This window comes from Misgurnus anguillicaudatus, unplaced genomic scaffold (genome assembly GCF_027580225.2).
Source record: "Misgurnus anguillicaudatus unplaced genomic scaffold, ASM2758022v2 HiC_scaffold_29, whole genome shotgun sequence".
Taxonomy (NCBI): domain Eukaryota; kingdom Metazoa; phylum Chordata; class Actinopteri; order Cypriniformes; family Cobitidae; genus Misgurnus; species Misgurnus anguillicaudatus.
In genome coordinates, this window is record NW_027395279.1 from 8,767,573 (window position 1) to 8,780,264 (window position 12,692).

Genomic DNA, 12,692 nt, shown 5'->3' on the forward strand with positions numbered 1-12,692 from the left:
GATCTTGCAACACCAAAGAGTTGGGCTATTAAGGTTACAGATGCTCCTGCTAAATGAGCTCCCACAGTTTGTCCCTTTTGGAAATTTGACAAGTTACCAATTTCACTAATTACTTTACTACCTGTAAACACAACTTGTTCAAAACAGTAGCATACACAAATAACATTATGTACTTTAATAATGGGTGTTCATATTATTTTGCCTAAACGCGTGTGTGTGTGTGTGTGTGTGTGTGTGTGTGTGTGTGTGTGTGTGTGTGTGTGTGTGTGTGTGTGTGTGTGTGTGTGTGTGTAAATATATATTTTTAAATGAAGGTTTTTATTATGAAGGGAAAACAAAATCCAAACACACATGGCCCTGTTTGAAAAAGTGCTTGCCCCTTGTATCATGTTTGTGACAAACATGCAAAAAAAAAAAAATCAGGAAGGGGGCCAACACTTTTTCACATCACTGTATATGAAAATGCACTGATCCCTATACCCCCTCAAAATTCAAAACTTTCTAGTCTTACATCCCACCAATGAGGGGCGCCAGCTGTTCAAGATATGATGATGGACACTTGATAGTTCTTCAAAGTCAATGCAAGGACAGCAGGAATGCAGGGTGTTGCCAGCAAATAATGAAAACAGACTATGTTATGTAACTCTATTGAGAGACGTATGAGTCATGTATGATACATCTGGAGAGAGAACATTTTGTGTTTGATCAAATCTCTTTTATGCACATTAAAGAGTTTAAATTTAGCACCATTCCAGCCTCCAGCAACTGAATCATCTCATTTCTTGTCATCTTCTCCTATATATCATAGCTATATTGTATAGTGACCTGAAGGAAGAGAGATAATGACTTAAAATCTTGCAGCAAAAAAGTCTCTCATTTTTCTAATAGTACTTTTTATTTGTCTTGTACTTCTGCATTAAGATGTGAGAAACAAATTAAATTTTTTATTAATTCCCACCAAGGCTTCCAAGAATATAAATAGAATGGATAGATTAATTGATGGATGGATAAGAAGGTCATTTAGATTACTCAGTATTTCTAAACAAGTCACTGTCAAAACAACAAGTTTTTTTAAACTCTGTCTGCTTTCACTTTCTTATTGATAATTAAAAGAAAAAGGGATGAGTTACCTTTAGTTATTCTGGGAAAATGACGATGAAAACGTCCAATATTCTTTACATATTCTTCTCGTTCTCTCTCGAAATAAAGCAAAAAAGCAATTAAGAAAATATTCAATATTATTTAACCAATCTATATTATTTGGCTAGGTTTCGTAAACCAGGTGTAATTTTGCTACTTATTCTACTATACCTAAAATGCTCTGACTGTGCTAACACCTCAGTAATTCAAAATAAGTTCAGATGCTGAAATATTTATTTAATATGTTAAACAGACATACATTTAATACAAACTACACCAGATGTTGACAAACTAACCATCATAAATATTCCTTTTTATCAAAATTAATCGCATTTCTAATATAATATTTTAATAATACATGACTATTCCCTCAGCGTCGCTAGGAGATCACATGTGCATTGACGTCATGTAATCCAGCTTGTGTTGTTTTGCAAGGAGGAACAAAAAGTCCTTCATTTTAAAGGTGGCATATCATGAAAATCTGACTTTTCCATGTTTAAAGGTACACTCCACTTTTTAAAAAAAAATATACTCATTTTGCAGCTCCCCTAGAGTTAAATATTTGATTTTTACCGCTTTGGAATCCATTCAGCTGATCTTCGGGTCTGGCGCTAACACTTTTAGCATAGCTTAGCATAATCCATTGAATCTGATTAGACCATTAGCATCACGCTAAAAAATAACAAAAGAGTTTTGATATTTTTCCTTTTCAAACTCTTCTGTAGTTACATTGTGTACTTTGACTGACAGAAAATTAAAAGTTGCGATTTTCTAGGCAGATATGGCTAGGACTATACTCTTATTCTGGCGTAATAATCAAAGACTTTGCTGCCGTAACATGGCTGCAGGAGGCGCAATGATATTACGCAACAGCCGAAAATAGTTCCATTAGTATCTTTCAACAGCAGAATAAGAGTAAAGTAAATAAAAAAAATTTTTTTTTGCACAATAGAAAACATAATAACCCAAAAAAGTTTGTGAGCTTGTTTCAGTGTTGACTGACTTGTTAAGGCAGCCTACCCTTTCTTGCAGTCCTAACCATAATAATCATGTATAAAGTTATAATTTTCACTAGCTAGCTATAAGGCCAAGAATGGAGTGGGGTTTATTACAATATGCTTTTGCAGTAAGAGTCTTTGGTTTACACTGGCACAGCTCAACAGAGACTCAAATCATAGCAGTGTATATTGGGTAATGTGAGGTTAGGTCATCTGCTTTAAGCAGGGAGCATTTTAGGATACCGACCACGGTTGACCAATCACCGTATAAAATGTAAATTAGCTGAAGGATTTGGTATTTGATTGGCTGACTGGATCAGGGCCAAACCCAAACTCCCCCATGAATCTCTTGTTCAGAGACCTTTAGTATGCAAGAATACAGAGAAAAAGCTAAAGACAAGATACATACACAGAATTAAAGCATGTCAAGAAATCTCTGTTTTACAGTTTTTCTACATTATACTGATTTCTGATGAATAGTCTCACACCTTTTTTTGTGTAAATGTCAGCTGAATTGATAAATAGCTGTCAGGTGAATCTTACATTTTGAGTTACAGAAAATGTGACATTTCTCACAGTGTACAGTGAAACTTTTTAATTTTGTAAAAAAAATTGAAAGGATTTTTTAACAAGTTAGACAGATACTTCGATAGACAAAAAGAAAGATAGACAGATATTTAGACAGACAAACTGAAAGATATACAGACAGATACTTAGACAGACAGAAAGACAGATACTTAGATAAACAGAAAGACAGATAGTCAGTCAGTCAGACAGACAGAAAGATATATATTTAGATAAAGAAAGACAGATAGTCAGTCAGACAGACAGACAGATATATATTTAGAGAAAGAAAGAAAGAAAGAAAGAAAGAAAGAAAGAAAGAAAGAAAGAAAGAAAGAAAGAAAGAAAGAAAGAAAGACAGACAGACAGACAGACAGACAGACAGACAGACAGAAAAAATATATATATTTAGACAGAAAAAGATAGAAAGACAGATACCAGATAGACAGGTAGATAGACAGATACTTAAACAGAAAAACATGTAGGTATACAGAAAGAAATGGTAGACAGATAAATATCTTAAATAGACACTTAGACTGAAAGTCAGGTATATAAACAGATACTTAGACAGACAGACAGAAATATATATTTAGATAGAAAGATAGACAGGCACTTAGACGGACAGACAGATACTTAGACAGGCAGATAGACAGATACTTCGATAGACAGAAAGAAAGACAGTTAGACAAATACTTAGACAGACAGACAGAAAGATATATTTAGATAGAAAGAAAGAAAGACAGACAGACACTTAGACAGACAGACACTTAGACAGACAGACAGACAGACAGACAGACAGACACTTAGATAGGCAAATAGGTAGATAGACAGATACTTAGACAGGCAGATATATATTTAGATAGACAGACAGACACTTAGACAGACAGACAGATACTTAGACAGGCAGATAGACAGATACTTAGATAGACAGAAAGAAAGACAGTTAGATAGACAAATACTTAGACAGACAGAAAGATATATTTAGATAGAATGAAAGAAAGAAAGAACGAAAGAAAGAGAGACAGACACTTAGACAGACAGACATACAGATACTTAGACAGGCAGATAGACAGATACTTAGAGAGACAGAATGAAAAAAGGTAGATAGACAGATACTTAGACAGACAGACAGATTTATATTTAGATAGACAGAAAGACAGACAAACAGACAGACAGACAGATACTTAGATATTTAGACACAGAAAGACAGACAGACAGACAGAAAGACAGGTAGACAGATACTTAGACAGACAGACAGATTTATATTTAGATAGACAGAAAGACAGACAAACAGACAGACAGACAGATACTTGGATATTTAGACACAGAAAGACAGACAGACAGACAGAAAGACAGACAGACAGGTAGACAGAGACTTAGACAGACAGACAGAAATATATATATATTTAGATAGATGGATAGAAAGAAAGACAGACAGACAGACACTTAGACAGACAGACAGACACTTACACAGGCAGACAGACACTTACACAGGCAGATAGACATATACTTAGATAGACAGAATGAAAAAATGTAGATAGACAGATATTTAGACAGACAGACAGACAGACAGATATATATTTAGATAGAAAGAAAGACAGACAGACAGACACTTAGACAGACAGACAGACACTTAGACAGGCAGATAGACACATATTTAGATAGACAAAACGAAAAAAGAAAAGATATATCTTTTTATAGAAAAATAGACAGACAGACAGACACTTAGACAGACACAGACAGACAGACAGACACTTAGACAAGCAGATAGACAAATATTTAGATAGACAGACAGTTAGACAGGTAGATAGACAGATACTTAGATAGACAGAACGAAAAAAGAAAAGATATATATTTAGATAGAACGATAGACAGACAGACAGACAGACAGACACAGACAGACAGACAGACACTTAGACAAGCAGATAGACAAATATTTAGATAGACAGACAGACAGACAGACAGTTAGACAGACAGACAGGTAGATAGACAGATACTTAGACAGACAGATACTTAGACAGGCAGATAGACAGATACTTAGATAGACAGAACAAAAAAGGTAGATAGACAGATACATATAGACAGTCTGTCTTTCTGTCTATCTAAATATAAATCTGTCTGTCTGTCTGTCTGTCTAAGTATCTGTCTATCTACCTTTTATTCGTTCTAGACAGATAGACAGACAGATAGATACTTAGATATTTAGACACAGACAGACAGACACCTAGATAGACAGACATATACATAATTAGATATTCAGACAGACAGACAGACAAAAAGACACAGGGACCAGCTAGGGGCCATTTTTGTCTGACAGTGTAGTAAGATGTGTCTTGGTAGTGCAAATCTATAATGAAAGGATCTATTGTAATAAATTGAAAGCATTTAATTGCATCAGAAACTAACCGAATGTTCTGAGCTTTCCGGACGATGGATACTCAAACATGCGCATGCAGGAAAATTAGGCCATCTATATCTGTCCTACCCTACTGATTATGAATGTATTATGCAAGTTACACAGTGCCTGTTACATAACCACAGTCATGTACTCATAGTCCTCCTCTGCCTCTCTCTCTCTCTCGCTCCATCAACCCCCACACACAAAACAATAATGCCTTTCATGACCCCATTCAAAAAGATTAGGATTTCAGAAAGCCATTTGAGGACAAACAAGTGTCTAAGATGTTAAGCAGACATTCCTCATACGATTTATAATGCACTATTGGGAGCACTCTATGGTGATGTAAAAGTTCAGAGAGGATTATGGGAACACAACTTACGTTTGTAATATACGCAACTATTTCATAATGCACCTAAATCTGTAAAACTTTTGACTTTTTTATCTTATTAGTTTTTTCTGGTGATCTAGTAAATGAAGTGGTAAAGTACGGCGCTAGCAATGGGGGTAGAGTAAATATTGCTCCCAAAATAAAATCAAATAGTTTGGAAGAAGTGCACAGGGCCTGGGAGACATCTTTTTCCTCCTATTTTTGGATCCCAAAATACGACAACGCATCCCTATGGCAACCAGGAACCAGTTGCTATGAACTATAAAGCGTGGAGCATTGATGAAATATGTAAACCATAGCGGTATTAATATAATACGGGAGGACAGTTAGTATAAAAAGCATTTTGTGAAAGGCATTTAAGAAATATTTAGTCCAGATAAAAGATTCACTTCTAATACGTAACTTCTTGAGCATCTATTGATCGAAGCAGCCCACATAAACACACTCGAAAAATAAAAGGTGCTTTATGAAATCCTTGAGTTATTGTTATTGTTGAACAACAAACTTGTATGTTTTGTTTAGTTACGAAACCCTATCAAACAGGCCTGGATTAACACAATGTAGTGGGTGACCATATTTGAAGTATAGTAATATCCAGTCTTATCCTGTTAGTGTTTGTAATAAGATGAGTGTCATGGCTTTACATGTTTCTTGTCTTCTATCCAGCATTCCTGGCCAGGGCACCTGATGTCTAAGATCTCATCTATAATGTTTTTGGTATTAATTAGGTTCTCCCGCGTTCTCGTCTCTGCAATGTCTAATGACCCCGCAACTTGTCGCAACTTCACACAGGGCTGCGTAGACCGATCGGTAGATTAACTGAGTGCATAATGACATAAAATGATTGACGTGTCGTGCAAATTAGCAGTAAAACCCCAGTCGGACATTCCGTTTTGGTTAGGGGTGCCCCATGCCCCCCGGCAGCTGCCCAAGTCACCCATGCCTAAATCCACTACTGCACACTTTTTGGCATCCTACTAACATAAAAAGGAACTAGAAGAAATTCCAAATATGCAAGAAGCGAGTAATTTTATAAATGCTTGTGCCGTCTTAAAAACTTGGTCGCAGTCTGGTGCCCCCTATTGGCTGGTATCCCATTGTGTCTACGGATAATCCAGCCCTGCTATCAAACATATTTTTTATGAAATGTTTTGCTTGCGTTTTCATTCTGTAAAATATGTTAAGGGGTCATTTGATATTTTTTAATCTTGTAAAAGGAGAACAATCTTTCAAAGGTCATATCTCGTTGCACACATACTGATTTAATGATTGTAAATGTGTCTAGTGTGAGTTAGAAAAGAAAACAGCTGAATGATTCACACTCTGATCTGAGCACAATAGAGGTTTACACTGCCTCTCAGTGTCATGATGAATGAAAGGAATTGTTTTCAAGCTGTTACATAAACGGAGATAATGTAGAGCTTAATGCTGGTGGCTTTGTGTGCTTGTGTTTGTACAGCCGGGCATACAAAGAGAGACTCAAATCATGCATCCTGAACTGCATATTGACGTTGTTTTGTAGATAATTTAACTTTATAAACAAGTATACAGCCTTGGAGCATCTAATATCTATACTGTAGTACTGTGCAAACGTCTAAGGCCACCACCACCTGACTTGTTGTTTTAGAAGTGTTAATGTTCATCCATATTTATTTTTCAATCTCTGTTATATAGATACACACAAAAAATACAGGAAATATGTAAAAAAAATTCAGGACTAAATGTCGTCTTTAGGCATTGTTGGTGTTTAGTGTGACCTCTCTTGGCACTAAATACATCTTGAGCAGAATGAAGTTAAAAGACTAATTTATTTAGAAATTAGGATTTATTTTATTTAGGTTTAAGAGATCCTGCAGTTTCCTGCTATTGCTCAAGTGGAAGAAGAGTTTACCCTAAAAACTTAACCCATCAGTTTACATTTTTATACAGTTTTTAATACTATATATTTTCTGGATGTATTCTATTAAAGAGACTGAGAAATAATTATATATGATCACTATAACATTACAAAAACAACAAATCTAACTCTGACATGGTGGCCTAAGACTTTTGCACAGTACTGAATATCTGATATTTTGAAATGATTTTATTTTATCTACTTTAATTTCAAACTACACTGAAAAAAAATGATTATTTCAATTTACTCATTTTTTTTAAAGGCAAGTGGTTGCAATCAATTTATTCAAGCTACATTTAAACAAAAGTTTTTCTATTTTTTTATGTAGCTTAAATAAATTGATTGCGACCGCTTACCTTAAAACAATTAAGTAAGTTGAATGAACTTTAAGGGGTTAACCTTAAGTAATTAACTCAACAATGAATTTGTTATTATTATTTCACCCTTATATCGTTTGAACCCGTTTCCTCCATTTCAGTGTATATACTTAGTGTCTAAACTGTGGTTTAGGCAGTTTTTTACTTTTATATAATGTGTACACTGTAATAAATAATATTTGTTACACTTAAATGTTTAAGTTTAATCAACTTGAAATTACAATTCATTTCAACTTTCTTGACTAGTGAGGAGTTGCAATAACACTCTAAAAATGGCTCGGTAATTTTTAATCCATGGGTAAATATTGGATACACTGCTGGGTTAAAATTGACCCATTGCTGACCCAATTGCTGCCTTATTATAACCCACACTGTAAAAAATACTTTGCAGCCTTAACATTTTTTGTTGAATCAACTCGGATTTACAAGTGATTTCAACTTACTATTATTTATCTTGACTAGAGATGAGTTGTTATAACTACAGGTGAGTTGTTATAACTTACACATTTAAGTTGACTTTTCTCAACTATATAAGTTGTGACAACTAATTTCTGTTGACATGAATTGTAAATCTGAGTTGATTTAACAAAAAAATTTAAGGCAGCAAAGTTGTTTTTTTTTACAGTGCATGGTTTCATAAAAACAACCACCCAACATTGGGTTATTTTTAACCCAGCATGTGTTCTGTTCAATATTTACCCATTATGGGTTAAAAATAACCCAGCCATTTATAGAGAAAAATGATAAACAATTAAGTTAAATTAGCTTAAATTTCAACTTTATTTTTATATAGCAACTTCTCACTAACCAAGAAAGTTGAACTTAATTGTAATTTCAAACTGATTAAACTTAAAGGTGACGGAATGATTGAACGGAGTATGTGGTTTTGCACCTGATTGGCTGACTTTGCTGCCACTCAAACAATGTAGCCAATTATTTTAAAGCGGAGGGGCAGTTAGATGCCTGTGATGTCATAAGCATCATTTTTTCAGATTGGGCTGTTTTCTGGCTGAGATTTCTAAAAGAGGAATTTCTATGAGACTGAGATGTTTAGCATGTTTTGCACTTTTTGTATGTTTGTGAATGTGGCTAGACTACCATTATTCAACAAAGACAAGGTAAAATTTTTTTTTCATTCTCTGTCCCCTTTAAAAATAAAAATTTAAGTGCAAACTTAAGTGAAAAATGCACAACAAAAAAGTAAAGGAGTCAAAAGGACACTTAAAATATATGACATAAGTTAAGGGGAGTAATTTATTAAACACTTACGTTATTTGAAGCACAAAGGTTTTCTTGGTTATGGGAGTGGATTATGACCAAGGTGGTCACCATCCAGTGCCATAGTAACCAGAGAACCCCAAACCACACTTTTAATTTTTTTTTATTTGGGTTCTAAGTAATAAAGTCAAAAGTGCAAAAAATGATAAAGTTTGGGACATTTTGGGTGAACTATCCCTTTAAATGTTAATATTGTTGATTTAAAAAAAAATGCATACTATACAAATAAATATATTTTTATGATGCCAATACAGCACAATTGAACTTGACAGAGAGAGCGAGGGGTAAAAGCGAGAGAGCTAAGCTGTTCCCTCGCATGAACTGGTAAACAACGCATGTCTGAGGTCAGATAAGGATGCCTTGCTGTTATACTCACACATTCAGTAGTTCTGTGTCCTGAAATAACCTAAAATCGCTGAATGCTACTGAAGATTTAATAGTGTGGGTTCAAAGCAGTTAACTGCTAAGTTCAATGACGTTCACGCACATCAACCGTCAACGGCCAAATGAGCGAGAGCAAACATTGCATGAAAAGTTTAGTGATATTATTTAAAGTATAAAATAAATAAACATGCCAATAAAGAGAAAACCCATGAAATTATTCATCTCTACAATTGCTTTATTTTTAAAGCTGCATGCAAAAGCTTCACCCCTGAACATTGACATTGTGTTCTTTTATAATTCGCCATCTTCCTTAAAGTCTTCTTAGAAACCTTCCTGTTTCTTTGTGCATGTTTTGAAGTGTCCTGATAAGTTAATACATAACTAGGCCGGAATGTCAAGTGTAAAACATTCGGGCAAGATGAATGTAAAACTTCATACACACAAAACCAGAGCGTTCAGTGATAAACTTAAACAAATAGGGTAAACTTAAGGTTAAGGTTAAGTGTGTCAATGTGTTAAAGCCTAAGGTGCTCTGGATTAACTCGAGGCACCTGCTACAGCTCAAGCACACGCAAACACGTAGAGAGAGAGAGAGAAGAAACTATGTCAGGTTCCACTTGATAAACACGTTATTTATGACATAATCACATATATTATGATGTTGTCTTTAAAATTTTAAACTTGTCACAAAGGGTACATATGTGCACATTTGTGCAATAAGTTAAATGTAGATACAACGGTTATGTCGATACTAACTCTTTTACTGCTGTAAATGTATCACAGATGACCTTTCCTCCAGTTTCTCTGCATGATGAGGGCTGTGTGACGTCCAGGTTCAGAGAATTTCCTCATGTGACCTATAAAGATTGCAAAATGTACATCCGCAGAAATGAGTACTAATATTATTAAAAAAATTAAATAAAAAAACAGATTTTACATTATAAGCTAACAGTGCAGATTCAACTAAATAAATTGTGGCAAACTTCAATGTTATCCACATTAGTGCCTAACTTATAAAGTTGCTCTTTTGTATAGTAAGGTTTTCATTTTTTATATCTAAACATGTCCAGTAACCCTTTGATTTCATTGCACACTTCCAAAAATAAAGTTTTTTTCACAACAATATAGTAAAGATTCGTTTTTGATTCTTCAAAGAACCGTTTACTTAAAGGTCCACTGTGTAGATTTTAGCGGCATCTAGTGGTAAAATTGCAAATTGCAACGAGCGGCTCAGTCCACAGCTCACCCCTTCCTTTCGAAAAATATAGAGTAGCAACCAAAGGACAAACATGTCGTCATCTGAGACAATGCAGTGATGAAACACTGCTCTATAGAGCAGTTTGTCCATTTAGGCTTACTGTAGGAACATGGCGGCACAAAATGGCGACTTCCATATAAGGGGACCCGTGGCGTATGTAGATACAAACAACTTATTATAATGGCCCTTTTCCATTGCATAGTACCCCACGGTTTGGGTCGGGTCAGCTTAGCTCACTTTGGCTTGGTTAGCTTTTCCATCGAGTTTAGTAACACTTCGGAGTGTGAGGGATTATAGGCGTGTCGTTATATTTGCTCTGCCTACTGCTGTGACATCAAGTGAGAGCGTCATTGTACATTCCCATACATTTACTTATTTCTCAGTCTGCCACAAAATTAAAATTGACCACCACAAATAAATGTTTGCACATCGCGTTTATCACTACCTCTGTCTCACATGACAGTTTTTGTACAAACACCCGTGGGCGTCGGGCGACGCGCTCCGCTGAGCCTTATTTAAGTTGCATTTAAGCATATTTAAGCCACGAATGTGCCGCCACAAACTGCAAGTCTGGAAAAAGGAGTTTGGGAACTTATAGTAGAGCACAGATGACAACATGTTTGCAGCGCAAGCTAGCATGAAGGTAAAGCAAATTTTTTACATTATAGCGATGATGCTGGTAGTGACGATTCTCTCAGACCAATCAGTGATCTAAAGTGTTTTCGCGTCACGTTTTGGTATCAGCTCAGATCACTTGGAATCCTGACCAAAGTGGTACTAAAAAAAGTATCGGGTACTACAAACTGAACCCAGTGGAAAAGCTCCCAAAAGTAAGCTTTTTATGATATGTCTCCTTTAAAGGAATAGTCTACTCATTTTCAATATTAAAATATGTTATTACATTAACTAAGAATTGTTGATACATCCCTCTATCATCTGTGTGCGTGCACGTAAGCGCTGGAGCGCGCTGCGACACTTTGATAGCATTTAGCTTAGCCCCATTCATTCAATGGTACCATTTAGAGATTAAGTTAGACGTGACTAAACACATCAACGTTTTTCCTATTTAAGACGAGTAGTTATACGAGCAAGTTTGGTGGTACAAAATAAAACGTAGCGCTTTTCTAAGCAGATTTAAAAGAGGAACTATATTTTATGGCGTAATAGCACTTTTGGGAGTACTTCGACTCGCCTGAAAAGTCCGCTCCCCTTCTCACTCTCATAATGGGAGAGGGAGGGTGTTACTGCGCCAAGTCGAAGTACTCACAAAAGTGATATTACGCCATAAAATGTAGCTCCTCTTTTAAATCCGCTTAGAAAAGCGCTACGTTTTATTTTGTACCACCAAACTTGCTCGTATAACTACTCGTCTTAAATAGGAAAAACGTTGATGTGTTTGGTCACTTCTAACTTTATCTCTAAATGGTACCATTGAATGAATGGGGCTAAGCTAAATGCTATTGAAGTGTCGCAGCGCGCTCCAGCGCTTACGTGCACGCACACAGATGATAGAGGGATGTATCAACAATTCTTAGTTAAGGTAATAACATATTTTAATATTGAAAATGAGTAGACTATTCCTTTAAGTTTTATAGCATTTTTTCCACTACAAATATTATTTTGTAAAACAGAGGTTTAAGGTTCTTTATGGAACCGCACAGCCAAAACTGGTTCTTCATGGCATCGCTTGGAAGCTTTATTTTAAAGACTTCATGCTTTAGATTTCTGTATCTGTATCCCATGAAAAGAAGTCACACAGGTTTAGAATAACATGAAGGTTTGTTTTTTGTTGTAATGTTCCCTTTACCCACAACACAGTTTTAATAAATATGGATGTTTTGTTGCTTCATGGAGGGATTTGAAAATGTTTTTATGTCAAGCACAAGTACTGTAACTTAAAATCTGCCTTATGTCGGTTTCTGCACCAGATGGCCCGGAGTCTGATCTCTCTAATGCAGTGAGAAAACGCTTGTGTGGCTTCTCGCAGATAAGGAGCAGGAGGTTACA

The 12,692-nt window shown here is 35.5% G+C and overlaps 1 long non-coding RNA gene across 1 annotated transcript in view; it reads right to left on the reverse strand.

The window, feature by feature from the left end:
- Positions 1–277: 277 nt before the first annotated feature.
- The window catches only part of LOC141362909 (uncharacterized), a 74,678-nt gene continuing 62,263 nt past the window's right edge, over positions 278–12,692 (reverse strand). The window contains exons 3-4 of the long non-coding RNA XR_012368481.1: positions 10,184–10,284; positions 278–825 (exon numbers count right to left, since the gene is read on the reverse strand). This is a non-coding gene — a long non-coding RNA (uncharacterized lncRNA). The remainder of the gene's footprint in view (positions 826–10,183; positions 10,285–12,692) is intronic.